This window comes from Diorhabda carinulata, chromosome X (assembly GCF_026250575.1).
Source record: "Diorhabda carinulata isolate Delta chromosome X, icDioCari1.1, whole genome shotgun sequence".
Classification (NCBI taxonomy): domain Eukaryota; kingdom Metazoa; phylum Arthropoda; class Insecta; order Coleoptera; family Chrysomelidae; genus Diorhabda; species Diorhabda carinulata.
The window spans coordinates 40433555-40454517 of NC_079472.1; the positions used below are offsets into that span (position 1 = coordinate 40433555).

General features: G+C 31.8%; 1 protein-coding gene across 4 annotated transcripts in view; it reads right to left on the reverse strand.

Annotated features, from left to right (window-relative positions):
- Nucleotides 1-20963, reverse strand: part of LOC130902448 (RNA-binding protein Musashi homolog 2) — a 642276-nt gene that overhangs the window by 304342 nt on the left and 316971 nt on the right. Inside the window, exon 2 of one of the 4 annotated variants that reach the window (XM_057814602.1) lies at nt 5017-5079. The exons of the other annotated variants lie outside the window; for them this stretch is intronic. The gene's annotated coding sequence lies outside the window, so the exon portion shown is untranslated. The remainder of the gene's footprint in view (nt 1-5016; nt 5080-20963) is intronic. 4 annotated transcript variants of the gene reach the window in all.

The window sequence follows — 20963 nt, forward strand, 5'->3', positions numbered from 1 at the left end:
TAGTATGACAATTTGCTTGCATATAAGCCAAAAACTGGTTTGACCAATATGTCAAAGATCTTTTTGAAGGTTCGGTTAAAACCACAGAATACGAAGTGAACATTGGGAAACACCCTCTAGAATTGAAACCAGTTGAACTAAACATGAACACCAATAAGAAACCAAACAGAGAACGCTATCTATAGAAAAAGAAGTAAAATGAAGTAACTCCATCAATTTTGCTACTAAGGCTGCACGGTAAGTACAAAAGAAGGTACTGAAAATGACTTTAATAGAAGAATAAGTCTGACGTAAAACGCGAGTCGCTCACCAAAATATAGTCTTCAATTGTAATTGTTTCAGTTGACATACAGATGAGATTATCATAATAGGCTTATGTATTGCGAATCATCTATTGGGATAGGTCAATGGTTTGAATACAATCAATTTACACGTGTATTAATGGAATAAATTTCGTAATATTATATTAATAAAATATTCAATATATGTAATTAACAATCAAATCTGTACTTCGCATATTAGAATCAAAATGTGACATTACTGTGTAATTAAGAAAACAACGTTTGTGAACTTTTCACTGATTATATGATTCATGATAAAAGCAACCCCATATATGTTACGATTTGATCCTAATTACGGCGTGTAAATAAGCGATTACACACTTTGCAAAGTAATTTAATGACTTCTGTTTCTCGGTAGGCGATCATCCTCCTACTCGTCATATAGTTCCCAGTGGACGATAGGGCGTCTGTTGGTGTTTCATCAGTTGTGGTAAAACGATGAGGTCGCTATCTTCATGCGTAGGTTCCCTTCAATTCTGTTGATGAGCAGTCTATTTCCTCCTGTTTTTGGCTATTTCCGTGGCCTCTTACCATGTTGCTGTTCTTTCTCGATAGTTCTCCCCCATGTTTTTTCAGGTCTGTCTCTTTTTTTGTCTGTTGTATTATAATTTAATGCTTGCTTGGATATATCGTAGTTGATTTCCGTAGCGTATAAACTATCCATCGCCACTTTCGCTTCGAAATCGTAACATCTATCTTGTCTTCTTCGGTTATATTTCAAAGGTATTCATTCTGTTTGGGCAGAAAATTTGGCATATAACCCGTGCGCTTCTGTGCGATTCAATTTCCTGCAACATCTTTATTTTTATAATTTTTAACTCCATATAACAAATATATTTTATATAGGTGTGGAACAGTCCTAAGTTTGTTGTTCTTGAAATACTTGTTGAAGACTATATTTTACCAAACGACTCGCGTTTTACGTCAGACCTATTCTTCTTTTGTAGTAATTTCCAGTACCTCCTGATGAACTTGCTCTATTTATTTTCTTTCTTTAAAGAAAGTACTCTCTGTTTCGTTTTCCTGTTTAGTTCAACTGGTATTTATTGTAGAGGGTGTCTCATAAATAATGTCGGTTTCCAAAGTTTACTTAATATTTTGTGGTTTTAACTGAACTTCAGAAAGATATTTGATTTTATCGGCTTACATGCAAGCAAATTGTCGCACTACATTTTCAGGATTTCCTTTGGATCCAATTTTTTCCTACGCAAGAATTTTTGCCGTAGATCTGAATAAATAGTAATCCGTACTGAATGCTATATGTGGTAGGAGTTCAATACTATCAAGTGTTTGATGATGATGAATGTTCGACCATCCGAAATGAATTAGAAGTATACTGAACCTTCATAATTCCATTAGACACATAACAAGATTTTTGGCTCGGATTGACCTCTCTTCGTCGGTTTCTGGTAATTATTTTCTGTCTAACCACTGATTGTACATGTTCGAGCTGTTTATATAAATACATTTTTAATTACAAGTAATAAGGCATTTAATGACGATTACTTTCAACTTTTATACTGGGTGATCCAGAACTTGATGCAAAAAATTTGATAGTAAGTAGACGAGTGAAAATAATGCTTTAACATGAAAAAATTCTCATCTCAAGTTATAGGCATTTGAATTTGCCGCAATAGAATTTGTATTTAAGTTTATTTTCTATATTATACATTCGAAAGTTATGAATCTATCTAAAGGCTAGGAACAGCTCCTACCCAATGATTGACAATCCGTAACTTTTAGGGGACAACCTGTACAATCTAAAGATAGCAAAAATGAATTTTTCAATCGATTTTTCAACAAAAAGTTACCCTCTGTTCAAGTCGATAAAATTTTTTGGTTTAGGAGATATGTAGATTTTTAGATCGTTGTACAGGCCAAGGAAACCTTTCGCCATAAAGAGACATTCTGAGGAAAATTCTCAATAATTGTAATTATTTATTGAAAATACAGGAGATATTAAAACACAATCAAATATTTCTTGGAGAACTAATAAATAAATAAACATTTGTATTATATACTATCGAAGATCATATTACTGGCATAGGCAAAAAAGATTAATAATTAAAATATAAAAAATAATATTTTTCGTAGTAGGATTCTTTTTTTTTTGGTGATATCTGGGAAGCTTCGTATATGCACACCGGTAAAGATAAGGAACGAAATAACGAAATGATCAATTGAATAAACTTCCATTGTGACGCTATAAAGCAAAATCTTGGAATTCTCTTCAAAGTTCAAAGAAATATCCTCCGTAGATTCGGAAGTTTGTAGAAATGCAAGGTGCTCACTTCGAACATTTATTACAGCTTTTTTTGTTTTTCTTTGATAAGTTAAGTTATTCAATTTTCAATTCAATTAGAAATGTTTGATTGTGTTTTAATACTTTCTTTATATATTTTTAATAAGTAATCACGATTTATGATAATTTTCTTCAGAATGTCTCTTTATGGCGAATATTTTTCTTGGCATGTGCAACGATCTAAGAATCTACAAATCTTCTAAACCATAAATTTTATCGAGTTAAACAAAAAGCACCATCTTTAGATTTTTGTTACCAATATTGTCTTAATAATACACAAATTTCATATTTATGACACTCCAAACTATACATTATAAAAACATACTGCTTCGTTAATAATCAAAATAAGGAAGAAATAAAGTAAAGAATTTGTACCAGACAAGACTCAACAAGTTACGATGATTAAATGAAAACCTAGGGATTTTCACATATAAAGACCAACGCCCTTTTCTGTATTATGAAGCCTGTTAGTTTAGACTTGTCTATGATATTTCTCTTTGTTATTAATAGACATATATAATCCGCGAATTCAAGTTCCTCCAGTTTTTCTATAACAAAGTTGTAATATTCTGGTGTACCTATCTGATACGATTTTCCACATTATGTCAATCAAGTCAAATGTTTTTTTAATATCTATAAAAATTAACCAGATATATTCATTTTGCTCTTTTGTTTTCTCCAGTGTTGTTCTAACTGTCGCAATATTGTCGATACAAGTTCCTCCAAAAGTCAGGAAAGGTCTTAAAGTGGATAAGGATCCTTTCAGGATAGCCTAAAATTTAGAAATAAGGGTACATTAATTATAATATAATTGTAGCAAATACTACTCGACGTAATCATTAAAAATCACACTAGCTACGCTATCATTAAAATTCATAGTTTGTTGATAATTATAGAATAATTTTCTAAAAGAGCCATTTATGAGAATTACTGCTTAGATTCGTTGAAAGTTAAAATCATATGCAGCACATTTGATATTATGAAAGATGAAATACTTATAAATATAAATTTTTTGTTTTGTAAAAAGGCTAAAATCTTTGGAAACTTCTTAATATCAGAAATCATTCACCATACAATTCGATGAAAAAATTTGTACATATTCCATGATAAAAAATGACATATGATTGTTATTTTTTCTCACAGATCGCAGGTTGTGCGATGAAAATACGAATTTTATAAACGAAATACCTACAAATAACATTTGTTGTACAACTGTGAATATGAATTTATATCATCTGAAATATAGTGAAAATAAATACTTTCAATACCTCTTGATAAAATTGTGGAATCAACTCTTCAAACTATATCTATCGTTTGTGATCAACAGCGACATGGAACATCTTCGAGAATTTATGTTGAAAGTAATTGTTCAACTTAAGCTATCAATTATTATACCAATAAATGAAGTTGTTTTATGATGAATAATCAATTAATAATTAATTCTGCTGAAAATAAGTCCTTCAAAAAGTAATAATTCATGTTTATTTTGGCTGTTACAAAAAGTATTATTTCCAAAGTGAAAAAAAGTCTTCTTTCCAAGGTGAGAAAGTGTCACGCATCAATGCAGAAAAATATAGTTTATTTGACAGTTATACAAAATCATCACAACCATGTAAAAATGGTAGTGACACAGATTATAATATTGGAATTTTTATCATTATTTTAGGTATAGTACATTTCATTAACTGTCTGGAAATAAGGATTTTCCATGTGCGCGTGACAAATTCTCCTGCGAGGCACAGCCAAACACGGGTTGTCACGCAAGCACGGAAATGTTAGTTTTAAAACATTCACTTGGAAGAAAATCGAAGTATTTCTAAAAACATATTAGAGCTAGCGACACATGGCAGTGCTGATTTGTTACCAGGTCAAGATATGAACACGATCATCAACTTTTGTTGACGAGATCTCAAAGAAGTTGAAACTGTAAGTGATGATATTCATCTATTTTATTTTGTGGAAAAATCCATGAATATGAAACATTCCACGTTATGGAGTCGATTTTAAATTCGAAAAAGTTGTTTAGCTATTAACGAAATTGCTTTTTTTGAAGCATTAGCCTATGGAAAGTGCGGCAGAATATGTAACCACATTTTTATGCGAAGCTTGAGATGAATAATACTGGTAAAAAGGATTTTAGTGTTTTGCATCTTTGGCGCATGTCGTAGAGATGATTTAATACGTTTGAGTTTAGACGATGTGGAAAATAATGGTCCGTTTGTTGTTGTCTTTTTGCGAGATGGAAAATCTCATATGTCAAGAACGTTTACCATTATCAATGAGATATATACATTCGAACCCTGTGTACTTTACCGTAAATATACAGTTCTACGGCCTAAAAATATAAACAGTAGAAGATTATTTGTTTCTTACCGAAATCGTAGGTGTTACGTCCAACAAATTGGATGCCATGACCCGAAATTTGTTGCAAAATACCTGAAATTGAAAAAAGAAGAATATACCGGACATGGGCTAAGGCATTTTTCGGCAACAATGTCGGCAATGATTTGCTGAATCTGAAAATACACTGAGGATGGCCTTATTTCAGCGTAGGAGAAGGATACATAGAAAAATCCATACAAAGAAAAATAGAAGTATCACAAAAATTTTTTAACCCTTCTCACTTGTTAAATACAAGCTCTGAGACATTCTCTTAAGAAAATCAAAACATTTGCGAACCGTCTGCTTCAATATTTGAAATGAAATACTGCAATTATACAATAAATGTTACTATTAATACCAACGATTTCTAAATATATTGATTATATTGTTGGTGTTTTTAGAAAAGTTATAAATAAATAATTGTTTTAATTTTAATTGTTATTCTTCATTTAGCATACAGAAAAAAATCAGAAAACGGGAAAAATTTTCCGTGCGCTGTTCTGAAAATGTCACCTTTATGTTTTTGTAAAAACAGAAGTATAACGGATAATTTTTTTCATGACTCTTCTCAAAGGAGTTGAATTGGAATTACTGGAAAGGTTTAGCGCCCGATAACATATTTTATAATCGTTTTATCTTAGACTTTTCAATAAACCACTTGAAACATAGTATAATTTTGAAAAAATTGTGAAAACAAAATTCAAAAATCCGTTTTTCCCCGGAAAAAAGGATGGATATACTAGTGGGTTCATCCACCCACATTGTTAATTTACATAATTTAGTAGACTTTTAGGTATCATGAATTGTTGATATTTCAATTTTAAAAACAATAGTAATAGAAATTTGTGCAACTATAATATCAGTTAGTAATTTAAAAAAAGGGATAGTGAAGATAAACGTTAAAAGTGTACTTTGAAATGCTTCTATTACTAAAATGCGTTAACCTGAATACGCTTTTGCGGAGAATTAGAAATTTGGCTAAACAAACAAATCGGATCTACTAAAACGACAGAAAACACAGTATTGAAATAGATGAAAGGAGTGGTTTAGGATACATTAGCGTAGAGCCATGAATAAGTGGATGAAAACTAAATATTTTCCATACAAAACCTGGAAGTAGAAAATAGTTTGTTCCTGGGATACCAAAACGTTTTTTTAGATCTACAATAGACGCTAAAGTATTTTCAAAAGTTAGAGATACAATCGAAAAAAGATGGGAAACATTTCAAGTAATATTTTTAAACTCACTGGTATTTCATTTAATAGTTTTGCTGTTTATTTTGCATAGTCAATTGTTGTTGTTCAATTAGATTTACAGTATCCCTAACACTATTTAAATAAAAACAAAGTTGGAATGAAATTTTTGTTACTTTGACATTTTTTTGTTCTATTATTATATGACATTGTTATAGAAAAAATGTCACATTCAAGAATTTACGATATCTGGTCACCTAGTAGAGTTTGTGAAATTTTCAATTTACTGAAGTATGAGGTTCAATCCACTTTACTTATGTTTTCTCGTATATTCTATCGGAAAATAGTCGAAATGTTTAAAATAAAACAATTATTCAAACAATGCATTCTATAAAACCAAACTGGGTTGAATCTATAATATTTTATTGATTTCCCATTCAAGTTACATATATAGTTCGGAAAACGACACAAAAGTTAGAACTATTTTATTGAGACCCAAGTTCTTGTATTTTGTAGTACCTAATATAGGTCTCTTCTGATTGAAAAGACGGGTGAAAAATTTACGTTTCGACCTACTTCTTCTTCTTCGTCATTATCAAAATATATTATAAATTTTTATTCACATCTAAATTGGGATTAATAATAACATAAGGGTAGTTATTGATGATATTATAAATAGAACTTTCTGTGGTAGTTGTGATATTGTTGGACCTTTGTATGGCACAGTAATTCTTAATAATTACTTCCACTATTTTTATTCCTCGTTGTAACGTTATTTATGTTGTTGTCGATGTAACATTCGGCAACTACGTGTAATTCCCTCACCCCTCCTATTTTTATCAAATTTGTAGTGTCACCAACTTGATTCTATTTTGACGTGACTTTTCACAATATACTTTTGAATAGTAATATTACATTAAATTGTCAATATTTTTCAATTGTGCAGATAAAGAACTATCATTACTTGTCAATGTTCTGTTGATAATTTATAGATTATGTGATACGAGGGTGGTTTGAATATAAATTGATTTATTGAATAAGCGCGCGAAAAATTTAGTGTTGCTAAATTGGCTATACTGAATGTTAGACTGGTCTGTTATGAAATATAAAGAACAGGTCAACTTGCATGTAAATAATCTCGAAAACACAAATTTAATTCTGCCACCCACCAATAGTGACGCTAGTGTAATGAAAATGTGTCATTACTGTCAATGTCAAAATGTCATTCGTCAGCAATTTCTGAATTCCTGCCACGTTTCGTACAAACAAGTAGGTGATATTAACAGATATGTTATCCAAAATAATAATGAAGAATTTGTTTGTTATAGAGTCAGGTAGGGAGCATTGTCCTATATGACGAAGGATCTTGTTGAAAATAACTTAATAACAGCTTAGTATTCTTTTCTATAATTTTCCATTGAATATTTCAGGACGAACTTCATGGTAGGTATAGATACGATTATAAATTAAATTTCCAGGCTGCAATAATATAATCTAAATATATATATATATATATATATATATATATATATATATATATATATATATATATATATGGAAGGAAAGATAAATAAATATTTATACCGATTCCCCAAATTCTTTCCTGGTGTGTGTTCTGAATGAGAAAAATTTTGTAAAATTCAATCCTCAACATCAAATTATCGCTTGTGTGAAAATCATTTTTTTGAAAGTGGTTTTACGAATTGCAATAGAAAACGTTTGAAATACAAAGCTATCTCTTTTATTCCTACCTCTCATCTGCTTTCATTGTCTACTTCCATTTATAAAGATCACAGTTATGTCAAAGTTCATAACTGTTTACTGAATCAAGAACATTCATATTCTATAAATACAGGTATAGTAGACACTGATAAGATTGTCGAGGAGCATCAAGTTGATAGTTCCAATTTAACTATAGAAGAGCCAGTGAAGTTTCAGATTTCATTGTAACATAGTAAATTAGTAGTCTTGACAAAAAAAATATCGCGTTTTTTGACTGTAGCTGGAACTAGTAAGAATACCTAGGAAAATGGTTTTGTATTAACTTCATCGGAATGCATAAGCCAAAATAAAAAAAAGGAAAACAGTCTAAAGAATATGTCTAAAACAGTTTAAAGGATGTGTGAAATTGAAGCATTTGAGTGTATAGAAGAAAGTTTATATAATGCAGCGAAAGGTACAGGAAAACGATGGACTATGTAAGATAAAACTTTTGTTCTAGCTATGTACAAAAGAAGTCCTTATTTTCAGTTGCCTCCAATTTCAACACTGACAAGAATGTTCGCAAGAATAACTCTTCACATTGGTATCAATGATACTATCATGGAAGCACAAAGTGAATAAAAAGAATGAACTTGATCACCACTGTAAATTATTACTTGATGAAATTACTGGCCTTCATTATGAAATCATAAAAGTTCTGTTTCAGGGTATGTAGATCCTTGACACCTTAGAAGTAAAAATCAGTTGGCTGACCTTACACTAGTTTTTCTAGCATGGGGTATAAGTAGGAGTTGGGAGCAAGTCATAACTTATCATTTTACATCACATCAATACAGACATTTGCCTTTAAACAAATAATTTTTCATGTGATCCAGGAGCTGCAAAATATAAATTTGACAGTTTGTGATCATGGATCTACAAACAGAGCTCATGAAAGAATAAAACGAAAATAACTTCACCTTTTTATTTCACTGTGAATGAGAGCCCAATCTGTGTGATATATAATGTTCCTCATCTGTTAAAGAGCATCAGAACCTCTTTACATTGGTGCTACTACTTTTTACTCAAACTGTGATAAATCGCTTTGGTCTTTATGCTATGATATTTTTTGTAACAGGTCCTCTACAACCTTTTATTTCAGCTGTGATAAATTGATATAGTTTATTCATTTTACTACTAGTGCAGAAATATTTTGTGCAACTCTGGTATCAATATTAGTAATTTTTGACATTTTTTACAATTTTATTGGCTTATGTTTACAGAGAGGATATTTATTTTTGTTTTTCTAAATTTTTATGTTTATTTTTCTTTAAAAGGCTCTATTATGTGTAATTGGCTTATTTTGAGAGACATTTATAAATTTTCAAAGCTTTTTTATATAGAATATTTTCTTGTTATTGTATTTACTTATTACACTTATTACACCTTTCAATTTGTATAACAGAAAAATATGTATTTTGTTAGTTTTGAAGTCAAAAGTGCTATTGTAATCATATCTACATTTTCTTTGAATTAGTTGAAAATATATAAAAATATTATTTTATAAATAAACGTATCCCAGTTCTAAGGTGTTTTTTATCGTGTTTTCAGGAAACTGCGATATCGGAATTGGATGGAAATAAATAACATAGTACATTCTCTCCTCATATAAACCCTACAAAGAAGGATTGGAATTCATTCAAATCAGCTTGTACACTACGTGAAAGAAGAACTAAGAACAAATGACTTTATACGATGCTTCCCAATACTGAAAAATAGGGATAATTTACTGGATGCAGCATCCCACCTCTAAAACCTTCAACCTAACAACGCAAGAACAAAGTACTGCGTCTACCAGTGAACATATTGAAATGGACAATGTGAAGAAAGAATGTAGTTTTAGTCGAGGAATTTTATTTAAGGAGGTCAAAACTACTTGTAAATCTCAGGAGATAGAAAGGTCTGATATTATTATAGAAAACAATGCGAAAAAACATGATTTCTCGCACATGGATCCGATGACTCCACCTTTTAAGCGGCTATCACGAGATTCGGATGCGGTAAATGGGCACTATGTATTAGCAAGGCTGAGGGATCGCACAATCTATGAAACACTTACGCTATTCCTCGACTACATCTACGACCAACCATCCAGCATGTACTTCGAAGGATACACGAATACCAGCATCAAACTAAATAGGATAAGAGGGTCTTCTTAGCGACGTGATTCGTTGCTTCCACAATGCGTATGGTATTGGTACAGCCGAAGTTGAAGCACATCTTTCCGCCACAGGTCTTTCTTTTCAATGGAAAAACGTCTACAACTTCACAAAATTAGGGAAAGCCATAGAAAATATTATTCCAGTAGCTCTCCAGGTGAAAGTAGAAATTTTTAGTTGAAATGACGCGATCAGAGAAGCAAGCATCCACTGAAAGATTGAACGATAGCATGCTCTGCCTGTTTATTATTAATATTCAATCCTTAAGATACAAAACAGATGAACTGTATCTTTTACTAGAGGAAATCAACTTTCCAGAGATTATTGCCATCACTGAACATTGGTTAACTAATAATGAGCCTGTTCTTGTCAAAAACTATACCACAGTAGCCATATTCAATGGAACTAATTTATCTCGTGGAGGTATTATGAACATGTCCACAAAAAACGACTTATTCGAAATAACACAGTTCAATGGTGTAATATCTGAGAAAGTATTTAAATTTTCTATCGTCTACCGCAAGACTTATGACCTCTATCTTGTTTGTATTCGCAGAACACCTGACGATGACGTTCATACTTTCTGTTACAAACTCCTGACCTTACTGGAGTCCTTACCTTTAAAAAGCAAACTAATTTTATGTGGTGATCTCAATATTGATTATTCCAGTGTGTGTGCTGGTCAAGAATATGTTCAGTCAAATTTTGATCCTTTAATATGGTTATGCATATAACGGCACCAACCAGAATAATTAAGACTAGTTCTAGTACTATAGACTATGTCGTGTCATCGTATAATTCAGAATGCAGAATGTCTTTAGTTCAGGTCGTATCTTTTCGGAAAAAAGTTTTCAAAACTTCAAGCACCTTTGTCAAACCACTGATTGGAACATGCTCTCTGGTGATGAGGACCTCAAAGTTTCTAGATTCATGAAAACACTAACTAGTTTGGCATCCAATTATTTTCCCCTCAGGCGTATAAGCAAAATAAACCTTGATGCACTGATGGTTCACGTATATATGCAAAGAACATGAACAAGAAATACTCGGATAGTGTCTTCAAAAATTACGTGAAACTATACAGAAAAATTTATCATAAGACAATAGAAGTTTTCCGAAGAAACATGGTCCATTGTGAATGATCTAAGAACTAAGCCTTCTTCATTGAGCATAATCTCTACTTCACCTTATAACCTAAATAATTACTTCTAAATGTATTCAAAAATTTATCAAATTCTATAACTCATTCTGGAGATTCAGTTTAATGTCTCTTTGATGCTAATACGAACCTAGAAGGTTTCTTCTATATGCTCGTAGTTTTAGCAGAGCTTCGCAGTGCAATCAATGACATCAATAATAAATACTCATCTGGAACTGATGAACTTACATTAAAAATGTTTTTGAGTTTGATCGATTGCACATTATAGCACCTTACCACTTTAATTAACGTTTTATTTCAAAATGGCACTTTTCCCAATTGTCTTAAGACGTCTATAATTATACCTATGTAAAAAGGAGGAGATGAAAACCAAGCATTGCCCAATCACCGATATGGACTCCTTCCCACGTTATCTAAGCTCAAAAAAAGATTGGTCCAAAAGTGGCTTTCATTATTGCTGTTTAAATATAAAATACTTACTATCCATCAATTTGTGTTTTTAAGGAACAAATGCATGAATTACGGTATATTCTCCCTCCTTAATAATGTCTACTATAGATTTAACAGTGTTTATCATAATATTTCAATTAAAAAACACAGAGCAACACCTCTTGCACGGTTTAAGTCAAACCTTACCAACAGAAGTCAGCTTGTAAGGGTTGACACAACGATGTCTTACTGCAAGCCAATAGAATGTGCCCCAAGGCTCAGTAGTAGGCCCTATTTTGTTTCTTTTGTTTATAAACGACATCGTCTATCTAGACATAAGTGATAGAATATGTCTTTTTGGAGACGATACTAGTTTCTCTTGGAGCAACCCTAATCTCACGGCACTTCATAGAACCATATCTAGTGACCTAATCACCTTTAAATCGTGTAATTCTAGTCTTCTCTGTCTCTACGTTTCTAAAACTAAAAGTTTTTCATATAAAAATACATTTCTGCTTTTTTTTATTAAATAAAACCACCATTGACGTTGTTGAATCAGTGAAACTCTTAGGGCTTGTTGTGGACAATTTCTTGAAATGGGAGTTGTATATTGCCACCTTATCCAAAAAACTAAGTTCCTACTGTATTGCGCTGAGATCAGTTTCCAAAGAACTGAACTTATCCACCTCGTTAATAGTCTATTATCCTCTTATTGAGTCGCATCTCCGATATGCCCTTCCTTTCTGGGGTACCTGTAGTGCGATTCAATTTGAATTCTTCCTTCCTTATTCATCTTTGAATCCGTTTACCTAATTCGTAAACACGCTTCTCCAATTTCAGAAAGATTGTTGCAAGGATCAAGACCTGTATCTACCTTCTCCAAATCGATTTCATTTTTTCTCGCATTCGACAATAATTTGAGGGCATATTTACTGGAAAGTGCGTTCTACTCTGTAAAGACTTCTATTCTAATAATAATAATTAATTCCGGACTGCATACTGGTTTAATTTTTGAAATAAATATACATATCTTCAGATTTGAAAACATGCGATCTTACAGACTATAATTGTAAATATTTATCTATATATAGTATCACCTATAATGAAAACACAATAAACGGTCTCAAATATTTTAAACAGTTCAACACGGCTTATATTCAACAAAAGAAAGCTTGAATAACAACTTTATTATGGAGTCCTACATGTAACCTAAATCTCGACATTCTCTAGAAAGATTCCATAATAGAATCATGAGAATAATAACTAATGCTTCTTGGCTTGATCCGAGGGACCTAAGAGTGCTGACAATCAAGAATGAAGTGAAACGGTATAGTGTAATTTACAAGGTCGAGTTAATATGGACCCAAATTTGCCACGAGTGAATTATTCGATATAATTGGTGAACTACGCCGTTTAAGAAGATGTAAACCCATGAGTTAGTAACAAAATTTTGTAAACTACACTATAACACATATTACATCATAAATTATATGAAACATTTAATTGCTAATATTTCATACATATTAAATAAAAACAAATTCTAATTAATTTTGCTGCTCATATATTGTAAATATTCCAAAAACCAAATTCTGCTTGGTATTAATTTAATATATACTTTTTTGAGGCACCTACGTAACATCTAATACTAATTATTGTCTTTTGTATGTAAATGAAGGAAATCGCGACATTGCCAATTAAGAAAATAACCTTCACTCTTCGCTCAACACAACTCCAAATAACGTTAGCAATACCCAACTAAAGAATAACAAGGTCAGTGTTAACTTTTTATGGTAATGCTAATGGAACATACTATGAGAAACTGGTTTTCTTAATGATACTATGATCTCGTGTGAAAAGGTATTAGGTAGAATATGAATATGAATATGAAAATTTGTTTTAATGAAGGTAATTTTATTGGATACCAATTGTTCACAAAACATGCTGGAGATACCATAGTTTGTTGATGTAAACTGGGACGTTTCGTGTATTAAATAACAATAGCATCACTAGGTTAGGTGGAACTAATGTATACAGGTTTGCTCAGTAAACAGATATTATAGACGATATTTAAAGCTAATTTGAAAAAATTTTATTATTAACAATCGTATAAGTGAATCGTTATGAGATTTTTCTAAAAATTGGAAAAGTTGAGTGTCAACCTGTCACTAAATATTCGTTTCTAGAAAGCAATTCGACTAAACGAATGAAAGAAGTTAGACACCATGAATGGACTTTCTGTACCATCATAAAATTTTGGGCAACTGAATCAAACTGCGGCATCCTGCGATATCATCAAAAAAGTACACTAAATAGAAATATTATAGAAAGAAGAGGCTATCAGCATATCAAAGAACACTTTTTCTGACCGAAGAATTATAAGTTTCATCAGAATAAGTCAGAATAGTGCATTGCATTTTCCCTGGCTGAAAAAATGATGGTGATCGATTTTTGGGATAGTCATGTGATTGTGTTCATGCGATAAGAGTTATTACAATAAGTTTCCATCGCGAATACACTTTCCAGGCAGAAGTATTATGTTATTTTCTGTGTGATAACAAAGTAAAACAATTATTTCTAACAAAACCACCATTACCTGAAGACATAGCAAAACCGTGCAATTGTAAAAAAGTGTGCAACGGAAGCTTGTTTGTGTATGGTTTTATGCGGATGCTCTAGTAAATGTTGCCAAAATCGATCTAGAAATAATAAAATAAGCAAACAGTTTTTATGTGAAAACTTAAAGTTGATAAATAAATATAATCATGAAAAATAATTACCAAGCATTTAAAAAAATTTACAATTTATGTTGCATACTTTGCTATAAAATAAAAATCGGGTAAGCCAGCTGTGTTCATCCTGACAGGTAGAAATTTCTCATAAATCACAACAGATATACTTGTCTTCTCACATCTCATTGAAAAATGAGTTAGAAAAGTTTATTTTTAAGATAGTTCCTGATAATGATTTTTTTTTTAGTCGAATTATTTCTATTAACTTCATTTAGCGGAAAAGTGCCTTAAAAATGAAAAAATAAATATCATTACATGAAACTATAAGTTGGGAAATTCAATTGATTAATATTAGAAACAGTAAAAATCATTTTTTTCTACGTCCATATAAATATTCACGTTTTGTTTTCATTCATTGCATTCCTAAAAAATGCAATTTCTGAGCCAGTCAAAAATCGTGAAAAAAGCACGGTAGCGGTTCATTTTATTACGCTTTTGTGTTAAAAAAGTGTTGTAACGTCTCATTTTTTTAACGAAATAATAAAATTGTTTTATCTGTGAACGCTTTCTTCCGCATGTCAATTCATTTTTCCCATAAACCGTCACACTTTTATTTCTTGATATTCGTTCAAGAAAATTCGTTTTGTGTGTAATTAAAAAGAGTGTGGTATTATTATTAGTGATGGAGAGTGAAGAAAGTTTAAACTGCACACTAGAAGATGTTGTTGAATCGGCAACTGCAGCGACTATGAGTCTTCTCCTTGAGAAATCTAGGGAACAGTATTTAAAGGAATATACATTTTTTTGGAGTGGCGTACTGAAAAACGCTTCACAGAAAAAGTGTTACTAGCTTACTTTGAAACTAAGTCCAAAATGTGGAAGTCTTCAACACTTTGGTCGACTTATTCAAAACTAAAAGGCAATCTAATGGTAAATAACGCCGTAGACATCAGTAAATACTTGAAACTCATTGAATATTTGAAAAATAAATCAGTAAACATTTATAACAAATATAAAAACCAACGACCCTCAAATATCAAAACAGATCATTTCTTTTTGCAGTATAGAAATGGAAAATTCAAAAGCAAAGTTGTAGGTATAATGCCTTTTCAAAAATTGCCTCTTTTATCGCATATTTGAATTTACCTAATTCAAAAAACTACACTGGGCATACATTTCGACGCTCTTCGGCGTCTCTACACAGTTGCGGAGGGACTTAATAAAAAACAAAATGGATTTCGCAGTGAAAATTTTAACTGGAACAACTAATTCGACTTTAAGCAACATTGTAAATGTTCACAATCCAATATGACAACTATAGACGATGTTATTTCTATGACTCGTCAAATGTTGCCAAAAGTTCCAATAGTAATGTAACTTTTGTAAATTTTATAAAATTCATAAGAATCAATTGGTGGGAGATACGATAGTTAGTGTAAGGACTTGTGTTATTTGAAATATAAAAAAACTAATTGTTCGAAAAAAATGTATTTCTTCTGGTTTATCTAGCGTTTCGTTGTTTAAACAATAACTTCAAAAGATATCAAGTGTCATCTTACACTCTCATAATCTGGACTTTTTAAAAAAACATTACGAATTAAAATAATTTTACAAACCAATGCACCACAACGATCTGTTCTATACAGCTACTCGGTACTATAGTTAGTTCATGACCAGCAGTGATTGTGTTAGTGTCAACGGGGATAACACAACCATGCCCAAATACCGAAAATTTGCATTTATTTTTCCTATATCTAGTGATCTCAAATTCAGTTGCAGATATTGATATCCGGCCAGACACAAGCAAACATTACAGTATCTCTGATAAGGACATCGCTGGATTATGTGGACTCAGTTGAAAAATAAAAATGATTATGAAAAAAATAAACGTGTTTCTTCGTGATGTCGGAAACTTTTTAGACAACCCTTGTTGTCATGAGTACTTGAGTTGGCTAACGAAGTATATATTACAACCGAACAACAACTCTCGTATATCAAAGCAGAAAAGTTGGTTTAGATGCAACATTTTTTTCCTTTTTAAAGTATATGCAACGATCAACTGTGATAAATTGATAGAATTTGTTGGTCTGACTTCCTAACAACAAATTGTACGTCTCTTCGCCCTTCTGTTATCCTAAAGCAAATCCAATTGTTTCATCTGGAAGGTCAGAAATTAGTCATAAAAGGTCAGTTGCTCTTATCAATTGATCAGCAATAGAAATTTTTTATTTACGAATGAAAGTTTTTCAGTATTAGAGAAATCTTGAAGTTTGGGAAAAGAATAGAAGCTCCTCCTATGTGCGATTGAGAAGCATTCGCTTATAATTAGGCAGCTTATATAAATATTTGGTCAGTTTGATTTAATATTAACTAAATAATAATATATAAGTTGTCATTGTCGTAACGCGTTAATTGTGAACACTTACGCACAGTTCTATACTATGGAACAGACGTAGTGGGGGAAATTCATTATAATTTGTTTTGAGAAAAAAAAAATATATACATACAGAAAGATATGTACTAATATCAAATATATAATAGTGGAGAAAGAAAGTGCATGCATAGAATATGGAGAATACCCATTTTATTGCTTTCTGCAACAGAAGCAATGGGAGCTTAATGATGATTTATCAACTAAAGAAATGAGAATAACACATAAACCCACTATTACCCAGACTGCTGCGATGTTTATTATGATGGCTGTGAGAAATCAACCAATAAAAATGTGAAGAACAAATTTAAATAGTATATTGAAGAATGAATATAATGTCCCCCACCCCGTTATAGTAAAGAGCTGCGAGTAAGTGTTCACTGCCCTGATACAATTAACCGACCCAAAACATGCGCGTTACGACAATGACAACTTATTAAATTTTTCCCAATATTAAATGAAACTTACCAAATATTTCCATAAGCAGACCAAATATAATCGAATGCTTCCAAATCGCGCAAAGTGGATTTTTTTCATATTATTCGCGATTGAGGGGCTGAAATTTTTTAATGACCTTGAAATTTTCTACCGCTGATGAATGAACTAGAGCAACTGATCTTTTATAACCAATTTCTGGCATTTCAAATGGTATAATTGGTTAATCGAAACTCCGCACATGAGGTGTTAAGATCGCGGATCTTCTGTTATTAGTCTCAAAATTATGAAATGCCAGAGTTTTTATGCAGGGGACATTTTTTTAATGAAAACTAGATTCAATAAATAAAGCTAATCCTGAGATAATGATAAAAACTTGAAGGACTTATGAATAGAAAAAAGTAATGGAATCTGTTAGTATTTCATTAGAAAGAAGTTTCTTGTGTGATTTAATTGAACATCCTTCATTTTAATCTATTGTGGCTTGTAATGATATCAAAGTCTCTAATCCAATTATTCCTAAAAAGGAATAACATCTACTATGTTAAATCACCTGTCGGTAACAATATTTTTTTCTCCATTTCCTTTCTTGATAACCAGATAAGTAGAAGGAAAAAACTTATGTTGATATTCCATTTTCACGAGGTTTTAATATTCTTAAGCACTACATACATACCTAGAAGAAAATAATTTCGTCTAATACGTCTAAAGTCAAATCGATACACGTGTATCAGAGTCATTTGCTCACTGGTTGCACACTGGTAACTCAGTATTTATGCATCTCATCAATATCTTAGTACTTTACACATAATTAAGAAACTTGTTTATGAAAGTTTTCCGTTACGGGATTTTTGATAGAGTGAATACAATTTGTACCAAAGTATGCTATTCCTAGCAAAAGCATAACCTTTTTTACAAAACCCTAAATCAAAATGGAAGGTTATATTTTATCTTGGATAAAGAGTATCTTCGAGAAGGTATACTGTGAGTATAATTACAATCTTCGTCTAAATGTAACCACCAAGAGGCTCGAGTATAACTATTTGACTTTTTAACAAGCTGAAGTATTCCCAGGTACCTGAATTTATGTGACAAAAGTCAGTCCTTTACTCGATCTTCTTATGTGTCGTTTATTAGAGATATGTTTTGTACGACGGAAGCTTAAGCTGCCCTACTTAAAGTTGAACTTTATATGACGCGTGGACACGCGTTATTATTGATCAAAATTACTTCCTCCGTGAGCTACCCAGGTCGTTCACTTTCTGGTATTAGTAGGAATGTCATTGTTAATGGTTTATCTGTGTTCGAGCAATTTGATAAAAATCTGATCTCGAAAGTTGTCAAAGTCGATTATAAGGAACACACGCCTGCCTAGTTTTCTCCTGCATTCTGTGCGGACCCTCGTATGCCTGCAAACAGACGTCATTTCTTCATTAGTACATTCCACTAAGCATCACGCAATCATGGTCAGGACCACGATCTTTCCTGTTCCACTTAACCAAGAGCGTTGTAATCGTAAACCCAACTGAAATGGCTTGTGAGGCATTTTGAGCGTTGAGATAAATATTAACAAATGGCAATGTAGAAAAAAGAAAGTGAGAGCTTTAAGATATTGTGTTATAATTTGTAAGTTATTGAATATTTTAATGGAGTTCTTTACTGATTTACATTAAAATGAAATCAAAATATCTTCTACAGCGATAGTTAAATATTTGGTAGTGCGTAACAAGAATGGTTCAAAAGTACTTAATCACATACTGCACCAAAAAATGAGATATATTCTCATAGTTGCAATCTAAGTTGCTTGAGTTCTTGCCGCGACCACAACGATCGTAGTCGCTATCTATATAGAACGCCTAGAAGAGTATTTCAGGCGCGGTGAACGCTTAGTGGAATGCAACGATTCTTGTGCCCAGATGTCTAGCTCCGTGATCCTAGAGCGGCATATTCAAATTTCAACCGGTTTAGTTGACTTTAGTATTTTATATAGTTTCATAATATAAAAATAACGTAATTTTAGTTCATCTGAAAACTGAATATCAATTTTCAAGCATCTTTTAGCGTTTTGACACTCCTCATTTTCAGTTCATACAGCCGTCTAAAAATGTGCTAAAAGTAAAATCTACTTAGTAAAACACTCGCGCGCAATTGTGATAAGGCGTCAAAAACGGCGGACCAGCAACATTGTCTGAGAAATGGTTTTTAATACCTCCTGCTAACCTAGTATAATGAGAGTAGTAATGCCATTTAGTTTCAAATTTCCTGTTGTATAATGATCAGTCTTATGTATATGACACAAACTTGAATATTTAGAAAATTCAAGGGCACATGGTACTAATACGAAATTTCACCTAATACAACCGAATACAATAATGTTAACATCATGAGGTTTATTTACGATGTGTTGACATATTCCTGCGGTTTACTAACAAAGTAATTTCTATCACTCGCTCACAGAAAGTTTGAAGTTCCATTTGTACTCCATTATCTAGTTTAAAGTTATGGAGGCGTCTGTCGAGCAATGTCTCCTATCTCTCGTAACGTGGAAAAAGATAACAATGGTGCATGCAGCAAATTTTAGCGTTAAAAATATGTTCCAACGTCAAGTGGAATTTCTAAAATAGTATGCAATTATCTACGTTTATTGTTTATTCAACTGAATTTATTATTAAATATATTTTTAAAAAACCAAATGTTAAAACAGCTTAATGTTAGAATTTTATATTTTCATCTGTTATATGGGCCTGATTGTTTTAGAAAATAGACTAAAATAGCAAGAAATTTTAATGGTATAGGTTGTCAACAGTGTTTATTCTCCGACAATCATGAAATTGAGTGTACTCGTAATTTGTTTGCTTTTAAATTCGTTTTTCATCAATTGTAACACACTTTAAAATTAAGCGCTTGCATTAACGGTTTAGTTTAGTGTTTTATGATAATTTCGCCAATAAAGGATTTACCGCTTTTATTCCTTTTGTTGTTATATTTAATCTCAATATTGCGTATTGTTTCTGTAGTAATGCTAATATTTTCAGTATTATCGTCAGTTTTTTTTTGAAATGTTGAGGAAATTTAATGAGGGATATGGTTAATGATTTATAATGACCCTGATATTGTAATATTTTCTTTACCGGGCTGAGGTTGCCAAGTTTTCTGGGCTAGCGTTTCAGATGAAATGATTGAAATTTTACTCAAACCAACTCTTGGGTTTTATAGAAAGTGGCCATGCTGGTGGCGAAAATGGTGTTTTTGCAATTCTACGGTACAAATCAAGTATCAAGGATTTACAAGTTGTTTGGATGGTTTGGATTGGCAGTAATTTCTACATTTTGACATGAACAATTAAGTAATGTATAATTCGTAATATACGTTGGCTATAATTCGATCAAGAGTCGGATAAAATTTTTGTGTGGATGAAATAGGGTGAAGAGTAGTAGGTTTGCCTAAAACTTCTTCCAAGTGACTTGATAATATCGTTAATATCAGTATATTGCAAAGAATATAAATTGTAGCGAGTGCGGAAGATGGCAACAGTCAGCAAGAATTGTCTCGACTACAACTGTCCTGGTAATCATGCGAAGACTTAATTTCGGACCAAATATAACAGCACAAAGCTGCTTCCTTCTGTAATTGGAAGTGGT